An 18,726-nucleotide genomic window follows, 5' to 3' on the forward strand; every position below is an offset into this window, starting at 1 on the left:
ATGTAACAGATTAACACAGCAACTGAAAATCACATCTACCTCGTTGTAAATCCTCTTGTCTTGTTTTAAACTAAATACAACGGACTGCTGCATTTACTATGTATTAAATTATAAGTGTACTTCAACAGGGGTGTTTTCAGGTTAGAGCGCCCGTTGCAAATCATATATATGCAGATATTTTGTCTACGATGTACGGAACCTTTGTTTTCAGGCATGTACTTTATTAGGAGAAAAATCTTGAAAACCAAAAGAAAACATTTCAATAACTTTGAAAATCAGAAGTTTATGCTAACTGTGACAACATCAGAATCCCCATTATATAAAATCACAAATAGGATAATTGATAGCATCTCTGATGTCCTCACGCCACACTTTGGGGCTGATTCATCAAGGCATTTATGACAGCTGAGGTGGTACTTCTGTAATAATACTTCACATATTCTTAAATGCTATTGTAAGTAGGTCCAATAGTTCTAAAGTGAAAGTATTCAGTGAATATTCATATACAGTTAGAACAAAAGAAATACCTGTGCTCTCTATGCCCTGTTACTTTTTGGTCATTTGGGACCGGTTCACAGAGACATGCATCAATACGTGAAGTAGTACTACTGTAGTTTACTACTTCATGTGCTCGTAGTCGGATTTGTGAAGATGGCAATCAATACACGTTTAAGTTCACTTTTGTAATCTTTTTTTTTAAAGACTAGCACGGAAATCAATGCAATCAATTCCTCGTTTTTTTTTTTACTCTTGCAGTATAAGAAAAATGAAAAAAAAAATGAAAAGTCATCGATTTAAATGTACTTAATTTAAATATAATCATCTGCTTTAAAAAAATCTGCTGGATGAAATTCACAAACTCGTTCGTTTTCCCAACTATTTCTGTGCAGGACAATGACTCAAAATATATTTTGTCTTTTCATAGACTGCAAACTCATAAAGCGCAGAACTCATTACGTTTTTCATACTCAATCTGGTTCTCATTGCAAGTGGCCTCTTATTGCATTTTGGGCAGCAACATCGGTTTCCACCAAAAGTTGTGCTAGGACTAGTGTGGTAATACAACATTGTTTTTAGGGACAAAGGGGGTGATTACGATGGCAGGCAAACCGGAGTCCGCCCGCCATTGTAGCGGTGCTGGGATTGCCCGCCAGTAAGGCGGCAGAGCCGCACCCCACATTAGGATGTGACCGCCACCATGGAGGTCGCATCCAGGCACTTTAACATTGCGTCAGATGCTGCTGGCAGCAGCACCCGTCACAATGTGAAATTGCCATCCTGTGCATTTCCCTGCACTATGTGGCAGGCACCACACGGTGCCTGCGACTTCGTGCAGGTAAATACAGGGGGGTTCCACGGGTACCCCCCAGTGCACCACCACCTCCCCCAACACAAGAGGGGCCCGCAAGCCTTTCCATGGCAGTTCTAACCGCCATGGAAAGGCTGGCAGAGGCCAGCATTGTAATTTGGCGGACGGGCCTGCTAGGCACCGCTACCATTTTACAGCTGCAGACCGCTCCACCAGGTAATCGGAACGATTGCCTGTGGTGGATCCGTGACAGGTGGTCTTTGCGCCCGCCACGGTGCAGTCCGATTCCCCCCGCCATCCAAATTTGGCAGGGGAAAATTGCTGTCCGATGGTGGAGGGTCCGGTGGCGGACCCTCCGCCATTGTAATCACCCCCAAGTCTTCAGGGAAACCCTGGAGGACTCTGTCCCCAGAAAAATCTGAGAATTGCACATGGCAGAAATCTAGTAGTTAGCACAGATTTCTGCATATTATGCCCCATCCCGCTGGGTTCTCCATGGGATTAAATCATAAAGTGCTGGTGTCTGTTTTGCAATGGGAAAATGGCATTAAAAATGAGGAAATCCTTGCTTAGTTTGATATCTTAGTCGCATATGGGCTGCGTTTCACTGTTGTGACTGATCCCGACCTAAAGACTTTAACTGGTTAAAACTGTTTTAGAAATAAAAATTAATAAGAATCACAAAGGAAATGTATCTTTTCACGTGAGTAATATTGTTCTAAGACTTTTTTACTCTTGGACAGTCACAACACATACTGTGCCCTAATGATTGTTACTTGGTGAATTTACCAGGAAATATTGGCAGCCTGCTTCCCCCAGTCCCCATAAACCTTTTCTTTTCTTTTGTAATTGCTACTTTTTTTGTATTTTGTGCCGTGCTCTGAAGGTTGAAAAACCCAGATATGAAACTAGCTTTCATGGACCGCCTCCCCTAGTGGTGCATATCTTTTATTTTTTTGTTTAATGATGGCCTTGCCCATACCCCCCTCTTCTTTATGGTGTCCTTAAGAGACTATCCCAATATCTCCTCTCTGTTTACATCCCCTCCTGCACCTCTCAATGCTGGTATCCTTTGGTGCAGTGCAGGTGGTTAAAAGTCTCAGTAAAAAGGCAGCAGCTGCACACCATAGTATTTATATAATTTAAATAAAAAATTAAACCAATTATGTTGTGAAAGTTGTTCAAAGAAAGTGGATAGCCGCTTGGGGAGGGCAGGGGGACCAAAAAAACTTTCTATGTTTTGCTATCGAAACTGTACATTGATTTATATATTTCGATAAGACTGTATACTTACTAAGAACACATGGCTGGGCTTACTTGTTTTTTTAATTTAAATAATATAAACACTAAATAAAACTGATTATTCAAGTAAAGTATGCTTTTGCTTAAAGTAGCAAATTGTGTAACATGCTAAATATATTTGTTGATATTAAGCTTCTGAGAACCAAGACCCAAGTGCAAATATCCACAGCTTGCATATGGGTTATTTTTGACATACTAATGCTAATGTTAAAAATAGCAGTGGTACTGTTAGAAGTAGTTACATCAGTAGTTAGAATAATACTTGAAGTGCATAGAAATTGTTTTCTTCATGCAGTAGTAATACTGTTCATAATGGCATAGTAGGTGTAGCAGTAGTTCACTTTTAAAAGGAAGTAGTGTGTCACCAGTAGCAGTAACAACAAAGGAAGTGTCCTTCGTAGTAATTCCTACGTTAGTATTATTAGAAGTACCTTCTGTATTCCTAGTGGCACTTGGATCTGGAGTACTGCTAAGAGTAGGTGAGGCAATAATGCTAGTACCAGTGTTATTGGTATAATATGGGTACTCGTAATTGTAGCAAGCGCAGTAGTGTTATATATGCAGTTACGCGATATTTAGCACCAGTAGTCTTATAAATAGTGTGATTGTGGATATTAAGGGGCACACTGGTACTTGTAGTGATCAAGAAAATTATGAAAAAAATTGGGATTGTTTTAAACTGCATGAAATATTAGTAAATGCATTCATAATCCTCTAAGACTTCTTCGTCACCTTTTATAAAGGTAAGATCATCTTGCACAGAGTTTTTCGTGTGGATCAATAATATTAACCCATACCTGAAGTTTACCATCACGGCTTCATACAGTGACATAGCATTCCTGGACCAAAAAATAAGTATCGTAGGGGGGTCCCTCGGCACTACTTTATATAAAAAGAGCACAGACCGCAATAGTCTGTTACATTACACCAGCCACCATCCTAGGGCCCTACGATCCAACCTACCGTTTGGGCAATTCCTTAGGATACGACTTAATTGCAGCACAATGGCCGATTACAAGACTGAGTCAACTATCATCTCAAGGAACCTGAGAGAGAGAGGCTACCCAACCAGAGAAATCAAGAAATGTAGAAAAAGAGCACAGAATAACAACAGAGAGGGTTTGTTAGAACCAAAAGAAAGAGATCCACTGGCCAATCAACCTATGACCTGTGTGACAACCTTCACACCGGCATCCAACCATTTGAGAAAAATTGTGAGACGCCATTGGTTTATACTCAACACAGGATCACTCACATTAGACCAACCAAGATTTGCTTTTAAGAGGTCTAAGAATATCAAAAACATCCTGGTACACACTAGTCCTAAGGAGGCAACCCAAACAAACCGCCAAACCACATTGTGGAATCTACCAGCAGTAAGAGGCCACTATCCTTGTGGGGGGTGTGCAGCATGCCGCTTCACTAAAAAATACAAACGTATTACCCTGACAGACTCTTTCAAGTGGGACATGAGAGGGCATACTAACTGCAACATCACAAACTGTATTTACCTGATTATATACCCTTGTAATCTTTATTACATAGGCATGACGACCAGGAACATGAAAACAAGAATTTCAGAGCACCGAAGCAACTTTAGGTGCAAGAAAAACAATACAAAAATGTGCAGGCATTTTCTAGAAATGAACCACACCCCAGACTCCCTTCAATGGCTGATCGTTGAAGCAAATCACAAGATTCCCAAACAGTGCCTGTTCTACAAAGAACAACGTTGGATCCACAGATTGTCTTCCAATAGCTGTAGACATCCCCTGGATTAGCCACTGAGTAACCTAACGCAACACGTCGCTGTTTAAGTATGCTTTTAGTCCCCTTTATGAATAACTTAACACCGGGACGTAGCACAACTTAGGCATGACTGCGTTTATTAACTCGAAATACACAGGGATATACCAAACAGGCCTACTGCCCTCCCTACTCTGTGACTACCACGATTGTCAGACCCACTAAACAGGCCTTCTGTCCCCTCAACTCCGTGACCACTACTATTGTCAGACCCGAATGACCTCTGCAAGATAGCCGCCACCCATGCAGTAGCTAACCAGACACTACACTAAGTATTTCCCTGGCAATAAACTTCTACATATAGTTCTCATAAATACTAAAGATGTCTAGTACATCGAAGGAACATACTAGAAGTTAACAACTTGTACGGGATATAACTCTGAGATAGTCCCACAACATACCAGATACTAGACGCTACAAGATGGCCCCCGCGTTATCCTCATTATCACGTGGAGGCCCTGAATTCCTTTAAATCCGGTCTTGACCCCGCCTTCTGCCTCCACCCAGATCCAGCGGCGAGGGGTAGGCGCGAGCAACGCAGCTCAGGAACTCCCAAGTAAGTTCCCTAATCCCTGGTCTTTGACTCCAGCAGCGCAGTAATAGACTCATATGCGCGTTTCTTAAACACCAGCACAGACCCGTCACTTCTGACCTGTCTATTTCAACCTTCAATGAAAGGAGATGGCTTCCGGAGCAATTACACGGGTCTGTCTAACTTGCTTAATTTGGTCTTAAACTTTAACCCGCAATTCGTTTAATATGGCAGCAGGGGCCCCCGCGATTGAATTGTTTTGATACCCACAGACTAAAGCACCAGTCCTCCCTTTGCCAACAAGATATCCTAGTCCTATTTTACTCCTAGGGTAACGGCGGGCTTAAATGTATATCTAGCGTTCCATGGTTAACTCTCTACCCCATGGTTTGAAAATTCATAAGTACACATTGTCAGCATTGTACAATTACCTACTCTCTCTGGCTTTCACCCTGTCATACAAGATAGACACACTCCGCCACCATGGCCACACCATTGTACGCGCCTAATATCCTAACACAACATCCTGCTTGTACATAGCGCTGGCCATTATTTAAGGGCTTCCGTATATGAGATATTCATTTCTAAAGTTACTTCCATGGATACCACATAGTTTGCAGGTCATACAGAACATTGACACAGACGCTGTATTTCTACACAATGCAATCAGATCAGCTACTGCACACTGATGAATAGGCACTAAGATTCCTCACTATACATAGCCTTGCGGTGGAAGATCTAACCTGAAGCTTTACCCGCTGGATACTGTTGTTATCTGACTGTTACATATTTTAGGTGAGTTTGGATAGTTTGCTGCTACACAATACCAACTTGGTAATTTTATTTGTTCTTTTTTAATATGTTTTAATTGTTCCTTCCACACCACTCTCACTGAGTCTCCACATTTGAGAGTGCATGTACACTTGTGTTATGGTGTTGTGACACGCTAGTGGAATAACACACTGGCATATAACCCACACAAAAAATACAGTCATCGATGCGAATGTTAATAAACCAAATGTGATATGCTTTTCCTCTTTCCTTAACAGGTAATGACAGCTTAACACAATAAGAAGAAGGGTAATATAGGAATTTTCCCTCCAAATCTCCCTTCATCCCTAGTTGTTGTTGTACCCACACTAGTGTACACACACTACACATTAAGGAATTAGAGTAGACAGTTTTTACTTTTAGATACTTGCTAAATAGTCACATAGGTCCTGAAGAATCGCTTGTTTAATTAACGCCAGCGAGAAACATGTCGACCGGACAATCATATCTGGAGGATCTCTGGAAGCATAATATTCCAGCACTATCCTCTAGAAATCCGTTTTTAATTAAAGCAGCGGACCATCCGAATAAATCATTCCCGGTACCCCTAGCTGTATTTTAATTCACTCATCAATGTCTACTATTCTATTCTGACCCTATACCCGCACTTCATCCATACAGCTGTTGGAAAAAGATCTCTGCCAAAGAGCCCCTCTATGAGGTGTTGCCCGTTGGGTATTGTACCGCCGACCCAACGAGGAGCAGGCCCAAATGATGAAGCATGACTCCTGAAAGGGTGTGTGAGGGCATTAAATCCAACAAAATGGATCCCCAGAGTTAACCTCACGTTACCCTACCATTACCATCCGCATCACAGACTGTATTAACCTCTTCCCTCTCCCTTTAGGAACAGCACAGCAATCTTTGCATGTAAAGATCATCTTGCAGTCATAACATTTGCCAGTGAGAACCCAACCACACAGACTCTAGTTTCTCTACGTGTACTGGATAAGTATTTTTCAAAGAAACACATGGATTTTTAATTGTTTTCTCCAATGAGGAATTCAGTTGTTTATGATCTGGCCACGACTACTTAGGTGAAATACAAAGAAATACTTTTGCACTTGGAATCATCAGTTTGTTCATCCTCTTAGAAATGACCCAGCATGACAGACTTAAGATTGTGATAAATATGTAAACAAATAGTGTTTCATTTTTTATTGAATGTCGCACATTTATGTGAAGCACTTAAAAAAATATAACTTAACAATATGTTGGTATTGTATAACAAGGAAAATTGATCATAAGGACACAATGTTAACAGCGTTTTTATTTTTAAATTTTTTATTTCAAATCTTTTTTATTAAGAAGGCAGATTTTTCAAAAGAAAAAGGAAACAGAATAAGGCAAAGGAATACACTGAGGTGCATTCATGAAGATAATGCAACCTAAGATACACATCATGGGAGAAATATGGTAAATCATTTAAACAGAGAGTTCTCAATCGATAAGCAATGAACATAGTTTCCATACATATGAAATTTGATCATGGAGGATGGTTGCAGTATGAGAGAGGGAGAGAAAGGAGAAGGTACGAAAGAAAACGAGAGCAGAAGAGAAAGAAAAGGCTGGGCTAAAGGAAGAGAAAAGAAACGAGAACAGCAGCAACGTAACATATGTTAGGTAACTCAATTCAAGACAGTGGGGTCACAGCGCCGATATCTGTGTCTATATGGGTGGCAGAAACGAGGTATGTATCAAGGAATATGACAACTAGTCAAGCCTAAGGCGGGTCGTAGCAAAGCTCCAGTGAATCAAGTGAACTCCAGAGCTTAGTGTGTGATTTTCGCCATGGTGAGGAGTGGAGGACGTCATTGTCTGCTCCCCTCAAAGAAGCCAGCCATTCCTGCCAAATCTTGAAGGAAACATCAGAGGCACTTTTCCATTTACTCAAGAATACTTTACACGCAAGTGTAAGCATAAGATCTAGCAGGTGTCGATCGTGTTCATTCGTTAATCTCGGGTCTGTTGCCCCCAATAAGATATATGCAAAGTCCCTAGCAGGGCGGTAGTGGAAGATTAGTTGAATAAAGTTATAAATCTCGTCCCAGAAGGTTTCGAGCAACGAGCAATGACAGAGCATATGGGCCAGGTCACCAACGTGGGATTTGCAACTCCAGCATAGGAAGCTATCAAGAAGTTTGAGCTTAAAAAGTTTGTCTGGAGTCCAATACGCTCTATTTATCAACATAAATTTGGTCTGAGAAAGTATCGGAGATATTTTGTTGGAAAAAGGGGTAAGGTGTGTCTTTCCCCAGTTGAGTATCCTGTTAGAGGAGTTATTTTTATTTTCCCAAGCTATTTCGCACTTCCTATGTGCTTTCTGAGGGGTCGGGGAGAGGAGTTTGTAAACTTTTGATACCATGTGGCCCGTAACATGAGTTGAAGTAATTTACTGCAGAGTGTAGAGTCGTGCGGTGAGATGGCTCTGGCAGATAAAGGGCTTTGAGGTGTAAGAACCTATAGAAGTCAAGAGGTTGAAGATCAAACCGGGATTGTAAGGTGGCAAATGACAGAGGCGAGGACCCCTCGTAGAGATCTTTCAATAAGTGCAGTCCCTTCTCAGACCAATTTCCCCCCCCAAAATATTTGCCTTCATCTTTGAAGGCCGGATTAAACCATAACGAGGTTAAATTCGATTTGTTTATTTAGGTTTTAACTTTACAGTGTCATTCTAGATTAAGAGCAGCCCTTTTAGTATTAAGAAATATGTACTTGGAATGAGGAAAGACTGCGACATCCATCGACATTGTAGAGGATAGCGGTAGGTTGTTGATGATAGTCTTCTCGATGTGAACCCATACAGGAGTGTAGTCTTGGTGATCTTGAAACCAGTTTGCACCTTGCTTACATAGGTATGCCGTCTGATAGCACCTAAAGTTTGGTAAACCCATGCCCCCTTTATCCTTTGGGAGTTGGAGTTTCCGCAAGGAGATTCTTGGTTTCTTGCCCTGCCACAGAAAAGCCTTAAAAAGTTTGTATATCTTGGTGAGGAATTGATCAGAGAGCAGCATAGGCAGCATACTTACTAGATAATTGACAAGGGATGTGATCATCATTTTCAGAGTTTCTACTCTGCCCCACCAAGACAAAAATTTCGGGGACCAACCGTCCAAAAGGGAGGATATCTTTTTATGAAGGGAGTGTTCATTAATTGTGAGAGTGCTAATTAAATCTTTTTCAAATTCTATTCCTAGATATTTAAAGCTTTTAGGTTGCCAGAACAAGCCCGATTCACCCATAATGCTTTTGTCACCTATGTTATTAAGTAGTTTCACCTCCGTCTTATCTTTATTAAGCTTGTAGCCTGACACTTCCGCAAAGTCTGCAATAGAGGACATCAGGGCCGGAATTGCCAACTCTGCATTTTCGGATACTACCAAAACATCGTCCGCATAGGCGGAAACTTTGACTGTGAAACCTTCTAAGCAAATTCCTTTAATTTGGTCATTATTCCGGAGAGAGTAGAGGAAGGGCTCAATGCCAAGTAGAAAGAGGGAGGGAGAGAGGGGGCAGCCATGTCTTGTACCGTGTTCCAGGCTAAATGAAGACGAAAGGCATCCACCTGCTCGTACTCTCGCTGAGGGGTTAGAGTATAAGGACATTACCATACGTATGAAATCTGACCCTAACTTAAATTTATGTTGAGTGGCTTCCAAGTAAGACCAGTCGACCTTATCGAAGGCCTTCTCGGCGTCTAGAGTCACGGCCACGGTGGGGGAGGTAGTTAACTTTGCTCTTTCTAAAATATGTGCAAGGATGCTTGTGTTATCGCTGGATAATCTGTTTTTGAGAAACCCTACCTGGGACGGGTGAACGATTTGGAGCAAAAACCTTCTGAATCCGCTTGGCCAGTATCATAGCGTACATTTTACAGTCAACGTTGATCAGCGATATAGGCCTGTAATTCTTCGGGGATGTCTGGTCCTTCCCATCTTTTGGGAGAACCGCAATAATAGCCTCTGCAGGGGTGCCTTGGACTTGAACACTACTGGTGAAGTGTCCATATAGGTCCTTGAGAGGCTCCACCAGGGCTGAGGAGAAACTCTTATAGAACATAGCACTGCACCCGTCCGGGCCCGGAGCTTTCCCGGTTTTGAGTGGTTTAATAGCGTGGTCTATGTCAGCAGAGGAAATGGGAAGGTTGAGTTTGATCTGGTCTTGCGACGAAAGAGAAGGAAGATTGCAATTGTTTAGGTACTTCCCTAATTTGGAGCCATCAAGCTCTTTGTTTTTACTATATAGATCATTATAGAAGTCTTTAAAGATGTCAGCAATTTTGGTGTGGTCTGAGTGCGGAGTCCCTGATTTGTCAACTATGCTCTTGATAGCTGTTTGTTGTAACTTGAATTTCAGATAAGATGCAAGGCTCTTACCTGCTTTATTAGTGTGTCAGAGCCTGAAGTTCTTGTGGTTCTTAAGCCAGATTCCAGCCCTCTCACTGACTATTTTGTTATACTCGTATTTTTTGTTCATCATGTCATTTAGGACCAGAAGGTCTTTAGAGGTTATGTGCCGTTTTTCTAATGTCGAGATCTCCTCTTCTAAACGCGTTAGAGTGTTGTTGGCGTCCTTATTCTTGGCTGCACAAATTTTGATTAATACCCCTCTGACTGTGGTCTTAAGAGCCTTCCAACTTGTAAGATCCGTAGTATCCCCTTTTTTATTGTGAGCAGGATATTCATTTATGGCTGCCTCGATAGCCAATCTATTTGCATCCTTCTTCAAGACCGCATTGTTGAATCTCCATAGAGTCGATTTTTTAACCACATTGTGCACTGCCAGAGTCATCGTGATGCATGAGTGATCAAAAATTACACGCGGTTCAATGGAGGTTTCCTCAATGTCGGCAGATGAGTGACCAGAGGTGAGGAGGTAATCTATGCGTGAGTATGAATTGTGTGGTGGAGAGTAAAAGGTATAGTCTCTACCTGTTGGATTCATCAATCTCCAGGAGTCGATCAAATTAAATCGGGAGCAGAGATTGAGTAGTGCTTTGTGTGATCTGTTCGGACGGAAGGGACAGTGAGAGTCTCTATCTAAAAGAGGATCCAGAGGAAGATTGAGGTCACCACCAAAGATATGTGTTTTATTATCTGGAATCGTGTTGATGTGGTCACATAGCTCCCTCTAGAAACATGGGTCATCCTTATTGGGGGCATAGACATTAGTTACATAAAATTCTTTGTTGTCCTTCTACAATTTTGTAGATACCCATCTACCTTTGGTGTCAGCAGTACTTTGCAAAACGTGAATGTTGGCTCTTTTCGCAATTAAAGTTAGAACCCTGTTTCTTTTCCCCAAGGCATCAGAACCAATTGCCTCGCTATACCATCTTTTCTTCATAGAGTTAAATTGAGGCGAGTCAATCTTAGTTTCCTGCAATAATATTATGTCACCCTTTTGTTTATGTATATAGTCGAGAATTTTCCTCTTCTTGATTGGGTGATTGATGCCCTTGACGTTGAGTGACACTGTTTTGATAGACTGTCTATTTAGGGCCATGAGAAGGGAGGAAGTGTAATAGGTAGTGCGTCACGGTATTCGTAACGTGAGGTGTGTTAAACGTTATGCGCCTATCTAAAGTGAGGCTAGAGGGCCACAGACTGGGCGAACAATGGAGGAAAGTGTACACAAGTTGGGCACTGTCACTGTCGCTGAGATATAAAGCGCTGCTGCATAAGTACAAAGTCAGACGAAAAAATAAGAACAGAGGAAAAATAAATAGCAATGTAAACAAGAACCCCCCCAACCCCCCATACAACCCAATCCTACCCTCCCCACCCCTAAAGTACACTAAGGACATGGCGACCAGGGAAAAAACAACACTAGCCGCTCTCTCCCGTGGCGGCTGCAGGATATTCCTGCTTAAATTTTGCAAAAATTTGAACATTTAACGTTAACAGGCATTATGAAAACATCCTGGGTACATTGCTTCAAATAAACGGACAGTACTAAGTACCAACACAATTTACATCAAAGAATGCAAAAAGCAGTTGACTCAGATCACGAATGGGTCATTGGTTCTAACGTATTTGGTTAACGAGCAGTACTAAAGCTAGAGTTTTAGCATACATCCAAGAATTCAAGAAACAACCAAAACAACCAGAGTACTCCAGAAGCTTGTCATGCGGCATTGTGGAACACATCAGAGAGCAGTGTGCGACTACAGCACATACCCATCATAGGCTCTAAATGTGAAGCGCTGACATATGCAGTACTCACCTCGTTGAGTAAACAAGTGAAAATCAAGTGGATAACAAACATAGTATCTAAACATCGTGGTAGCACGCAGTGTAGAGTAGTGTAACATTGAAATGCTCATATAGTAATGAAAAGTGTGTCCTACCACACCGCAAACCACCTCCTGTATCATAGGACAATTGAGACGTACAGTCGTCATAGATCTATGTGCGAGACAGCGTTCATCTCATGTCACCCTAGACCTAAAACATAGGGACCTAAATAGCACCGTGACGTGGCTATCAAACAAAGAGGAGTGTCAGTAGGCTTGCAGGCAGATTATTATATGAACAACATGGGCCAAGTGATCTAGGTGCCATCACCAGCCATCACCAGGAGCATACGATGCAGCTGTGTCTATTGAAGATTCGTCCGAGCCGTCAAGAAATTTCTTCAGATGTGTTGGGTCTGTGAATATTTGTGGCACCCCTTGAATCAGGAATCGGAATCTTGCAGGTCCTACAAAGCCATATTGGTAATTGAGCGTGCGAAGCCGTGGGCGGAGGGCCAGGAAGTTCTTCCTCAAGTTGACAGTCTCTTTGGAGTAGTCCTGGGAAATGTACACTTTGCTAGTCTTCCTCAATATGTGACTATGTTTGCACATGAACGATAAGATTTGCTCCACATGCTGGTACCTTAGAGGTTTACAGACAATCGGTCTAGGGCCCCTTTGGCCTGGCGTGATACGAGCAGGAACTCTGTGAGCTCGATCGAACTCCAGCGGATTGCTGAAGGAGAGGTTGGTGGCCTGCGGAAACCAGGACTCCAGGAAAGGTATGCACGATCCATCTTTATCTTCTGCACCTTCCGGAATGCCAAAAATACGCAGGTTCCCCCCGATTTCTATCTTCCAATTTAGAGAGGCGCCGTGACATGGAGGTTGTAGATAGTGAGAGCTCTTTGAGGGTTTTGTTCACCTTCACATCCGAATCCTCAAGTGGACTGATTCTACATTCTGTTTCTGAGAGCCTGAAATTTGTGTCCTTGATGTCTTGCCTAACCGCAGCAATCTCTTCTCTGGTTGACTTCGCAATATCTTGAACTTCAGCAAGTTTGAGTAGTATTGTGTCCAACGTCACGTTAATGTCACGCGTGCCTTCGGTCGGTGATACTAGGTTCGGCGGATCAGCTTTCAGCCTTTTAAGAGTTTTGGCTTCTTTTTCTCCCATAGCGTAGGAGTTGAAATCTGCAATAGCTATAGGCTCACCAGGTGCGGTGCAAAGCAGTGGAAGCACAGCGATAGGTCTTGGTGCGAAGTGTGGTTAGTTGTACTCAGTCACTTAGAAGCAGGCTGAAGGGTGTAAGCTATGGATTGTCTGCAAATTAAAGGCCTGGAGGGTGAAGCGAGGCAGAGGCTCACCAGTGGTCGCTTAAATTGTGCTTATCTAAATAAATGATCAAGTGAAACCAGCCTCACATCCAACATCAGTCAATGGCTGCATAGAATGTCCCAATCGTCGGCCATCTAAGGAACCTACTCCTCGTCACTGAGAAGGCCAGGTAAACAGATCACCTCATGGGCACCAGGTAAGTAAAGCTGCATTAGACATGGCACAGGCTGAGGGCAGATGTGGGCGCGTAGCATGAGAGATTAAGTAGGTAGCCGGACACGCACTGAAACCAGAGTATGGCATTCATTAACAAGGCACAAAGGAGTTAAATGGACAGTTTAAGGCCGCAGCAGCAGGGAGCATAAGTACGTGGAGAGTCGGCCGCCGTATCGCTATACGAGCGTACCAAGCAAGCTGAGGCAAAAGGGATGATTGCGTAGCAAAAACGGGCCGATGCAGGTTCGGGCGGCCGCCATCTTGTGAATGATTGCGCACAGTACCTGTCCTCGTTGTGTGATTCGGGACCGCAGGCATTAAGCAGCCTGTGCAGGTCCGATGCAGCAGTCAGGGATGAGAGGCATCGGGAGCCGAGCGGGCCACTCAGGGAAGGCTGATTCATGTGTCCGGTGAGTCAGCAAGGTGGGCAGAGCCTCACTCAGGATCCCATGCGGCCACAGCAGTTGGTCGCCAGAGCAGCAGTCAATGTCACTCCCTGACACTCAGATTACCGCCTTTAGTCTGCCCATGTGTTCCACCACTTCACTGCACCATAAGAAGCAGCCGGCAGTAGCAGGAAATCTCTGAAATGTTCCCCAAACTCGGCACCACTGGAGGAGAGAAGGGCTCAAGTTTCTTAAAATAAAACAGGCCCCAGCAGAATACACATGTTTTACAGAGTTGAGCTGGTAATTCATTTAAATACAGTAGAAACAATATATATGCACATCATTTTCATATTTCCAAGCTATGGTAGAGGGGAACATTCTAAGTTTATTTATTTGAGGAGTTTTATATAGCGCGAACATGACCCGTTAGGGGATCAGAATGCTGTACAAAAAAAGGAGACAAGTTATACATACAGAGAGAAATGCAATAAGGAATAAGCAAGCAGTGATACAGATACAATAAAATACTCCGCTTAGTAGATTCTGGATCCGGTAGTGTCCACAGGAAAATAGATAAGCTGCATAGGTTTAGGGCTACTGTTCTTGGACTCTATTCAACTGAAGAGGTTTTGCTTCTTTTTTTGAAGGAGGAACCCGAGGGGTTTAACTTGATTTCAGGTAGAAGTGCTTTCCATATTTTTGGGGCTAAACTGGAGTAGAAGTGATTGTACGTTTTCTTTTTGTTGAACTTCTGTGGTTTCAATAGTAGGAAGTGTGTGCTTCTTAAAGAATGACTACCACCAGACAGATCGAGTTTATTAGCCAGTTATATGGGAGAATTGTCGTAAAGGACCTTGTGTGTCATACAGACTATCTTCAACTGGATCCTTAGTTCAAACATGAGCCAGTTTAGATGTTTGCAGTCTGGTGTAATGTGGTTTAATCTTCAGGATCCCATGATGAGCCCAGCAGCTGAGTGTCGTGTGGCATTCAGTGGTGCCAGCCTTACTTTGGGTAAGCCTGCAAAAGTAGCACTCCCGATAATCTATGGGAGATGACTACGATCATCCGGGACAAAAGGGGTTTGATTTTCCTTTGTGCTTTTCGTTGGTAATTGGCTCCCCTGCTGGTTGCACTGATATGATCTTGCATATTCAAGTGTTTGTCCAACGTTCTACCTAGTGATGTATTAGAGTCAATAATGTGGGGGCGCATTTGAGAGCTGTAAGTTGTATGAGCCATTCTTCTATGAGGGCAGGGTGATTCTGAGGAGGTAATCAAGGGGAATTCTGTTTTAAGTGTATTGAGCATAATTGAGTGGGTTAACCATTGTTGGGTTAACCATTGTTGGGTTTTCAATAGGGTGCAGTTGAGAGTTTTGATATCTTCCGGTGACGAAATTTTCAATTACAATTGTGTGTACTCTGCGTACATGTGGCAATGAATATTTGAATGCTTCAGAATTTCGGTAAGATATTCCATGAACAAGTTAAATAATGTGGATGAGAACCTGGATCCTTGAGGCACTCAAATCGAAACCAGAGTAATTTCAGAAAGGGTTTGATTGACTTTGATTCTTTGAGCTCGGTTATGTAGGATTGAGGCAAACCAGTGTAAAACTGGCCAGATAGCCCCATCCTTCTTTCCAGCAAGTCAATCATGCTGTCATGTTTGAACATATTGAATGCAGAGTAGAGTTTAAGAAGTATAAGCAAGCACGGGAGTCATCTGCAATGTATGTAAGAGCCATTTCAGTACTAAGTCCCATTCTGAAGCCACATTGGCATTGGTCTAGGAGCTGAAACTGCACAATGTGGTTGAGGGGGTACGCATTTCTCAAGTAACTTTACTAGTTTGTGGATGTTGGTATTTGGATGGAAATTGTTGAGGTCCAATAGGTCGGCATTAGGCTTTTTTAGGAAAGGGGGTCACTTGGCCTATCTTTAGGCAATCCGGAATCATGCCCGTAAAGAGAGATTTATCAACAATCATAGTCCAAAACTGGAGTATGGAGCTAAGCTCTTTGATCAGCTTAGCTGCTTTGGAGTAATGGTATCAAGTATGACTGACGTGGATTGGATGTAATGTTCTATGAGATCTTTCACATTCATCATGTTAGTGGTAGGAGGTTGCTGCTAAAATAAGTTAAATAGGTTAGATTAATATTATTCAAGTCTCTGGACCATAATTTGGGTTTCAGAGGTTGGCCCTGTGTAATCAGCACCTTGTCCAAGATGAGGAAGGAGATTAGGTACTGATCTGGCCAGTCAGAGGGTGATAATGGACTCCAGTTGAATGACGTTATTCTTGGCTATGATTCGCTCGAGGATGGAGCCTCTATTGTATGTTTGGCCCTAACATGATTAGGTAAGGTTTAGGTCTGAAAGGAAGGATTTAAAGGTGTTCAGTATGGGTAATTTGAGTTCTTTCAGTGAATATTGAAATTCCCAAGGAAGGTCTGGTTGGTGTTTTGGTCTGCATTAGAGGATATGGTCTCCGTTATTTATTTGAGTAAAGCGAAGTTATTTCCCTGGGGGTGGTATATTGTGTGGAGTTTGCACACAGACTTGTCATTGTTCCATATTTCAATACCTAGGTATTCACATGAGGGCAGTGGAGCAGTTTGTGCATGTTTCACTGTGAGCATGGAGTGGTAGATGCAAGCTATGCACCCCCAGCCCTTCCAGATCTATCCAGTTTTATGATGTCATAGTTGGGAAGAACTAGAATGTCTAGAATGGGTGAGGAAGTATAATTGAGCCGCATTTCAGTTAAGATTAGTAGGTTGAGATCTTTTGCGAGAATGAGATCGGCAACGTCAGCTGCTTGTCTTACTTCTGACCAGCAGTTAAGAAGCATAGACATGATATGAGATTTGGTTACTAATACCTCTTGGTGTGTTATAGGGACAAGCAATAGATTGAGCTTGTTCATGGTTCTGCAGTTGAGACTGGGTTCTCTGAGCGGGTTGGAGGTAATAATTTGGATAGGGATTGGTGAGAGTGACAAGTCCTTATGTGTAGTGGTATATTATAACAGGGTGGAGTAAATGTCAGCCTCAGATAAATGGTCTGTAAGCCTCTGCAGTCTTAAGGAGCGATTTAGATGGGGATCTAGATCTGTAATGCAAGCTAGGTGAGTTCTCAATGATCAATATCCCATGCCAAAAGGAGTTCAGCCTTCCCCTTGTGCATGGATAATTTGGATTAGTGTGTGGGGATCTGTTTATCTAAGTGGTCAGGTTGGGGTTTCAAAGCTTCTCGAGCTTCAATGGGGTGTGTATAAGGTTCAGGAGTTTGGCTTTAACTAGCTGCAGCTCTGGATTGAGATCAGCATGTTTGTCCTCAATGAAAGGAGGGTCAGCAATACAGATGGTAGTGTAGTGTGGCCTAGAGAAGGGGAACTTGTGTGGTCCCTCAAGGTTGGGGTAAGGGTTCCTAAACCAGAAGTGTCGGAGGAGATGAGAGATGTAATAGAGGAGGTGATTAAAGGATGGTGGGTAGTAGATTTATTTTATTTATTTATTTTAGTAGTTTGTAGAGCGCACAGCTACCTCCAACGGAGGTGTCCCGGCGCTAAAGAAATACCCTCTATTTGGGGAAGGAGGGGGATTACTGAGATTTGCAAAGATATTAGATAAGGGAGAAGAGCCAGGTTTTGAGTTTTTTTCGGAAAAGGGGTTCTGATGTCAAGAATCTTATTTCAATGGGCAGTTGATTCCAGAGTTTGGAGGTGGTTACTGCAAAGCCTCTTCCACCCATGCGGGCTAATCGAAAGCGGGGACAGGTCATCAGGCGGAGGTGGTTGGATCGAAGGTTCCGGGTGGCTAGTGAGGGTTTAATTCTGTGGCGTAGGTAGAGAGGACCTTGATCGTTCATCGCTCTAAAGGCCAGGGTGAGGGCTTTGAATTGGATGTGTAGTCTTACCGGGAGCCAATGAAGTTTGATCAGATGAGGGGTGATAGAGTGGCGAAATGGGATATTGCAAATCAACCTGGCCGCTGCGTTCTGTACTCTCTGCAGTTGGTTGATGAGATAAGCTGGAGCCCCTACGTATAGGCTATTTGCGTAATCCAAGTGCGCTGTGATGAGAGAGTGGATAACTGTTTTTCGGGAGTCAGATGGGAGGTAAGGGATAATTTTTTTTATCATGCGTAATTTGCCGAAACACGTGGAGGTGACTTTATTAATTTGCACCTTGCTGGAGAGGGCAGTGTCGAATTGGACGCCAAGGTTACGGGCTGTCTGAACAGGTTCGGGGGGGGGTACAATTCAGTTGGCCACCAGAGGATGGAGGGGATTGGTGATTTTTGATTAAAGAATAGGATTTCGGTCTTGTCCATATTCAGTTTTAGGTTGTTATTTGACATCCAGGAGGCGATGTTTATCATGCATTGGCGGAATTTGTGGAAGGCTATTTCGGTGTGATCTTTGAAGGAGAACACCAATTGCGTGTCGTCGGCGTAAAAAGTAGCTTTGACGCTCCACAGTTCAATTGCTTTGGCCAAGGGTTTTAGATAGACGTTGAATAAGAGTGGGCTGAGTGCAGAACCCTGCGGCACGCCCCAGATCAGAGGTTTCTTGGCAGAGAAAAAGGGGCTCAGCATCACCTGTTGAAATCTGTTGGTGAGAAAAGATCTAATCCAGTAGATGTATGCTAGAAGTACTAATTGGAAGAGGGGTCGGAGGAATTCTTGTAGGTGTGCCAGTGACTGGCCTCATGTATAGTCGGGAGGTCGCTGCAAGCAGTTTGAGGCCAAAGTGGTTA

The 18,726-nt window shown here is 42.9% G+C and overlaps 1 protein-coding gene across 2 annotated transcripts in view; it reads left to right on the forward strand.

The window, feature by feature from the left end:
• Positions 1-18,726, forward strand: part of CADPS2 (calcium dependent secretion activator 2) — a 2,357,592-nt gene that overhangs the window by 1,176,954 nt on the left and 1,161,912 nt on the right. The window lies entirely within an intron of this gene.

The sequence above is a fragment of the Lissotriton vulgaris genome, chromosome 1_1 (assembly GCF_964263255.1).
Source record: "Lissotriton vulgaris chromosome 1_1, aLisVul1.2, whole genome shotgun sequence".
NCBI lineage: Eukaryota > Metazoa > Chordata > Amphibia > Caudata > Salamandridae > Lissotriton > Lissotriton vulgaris.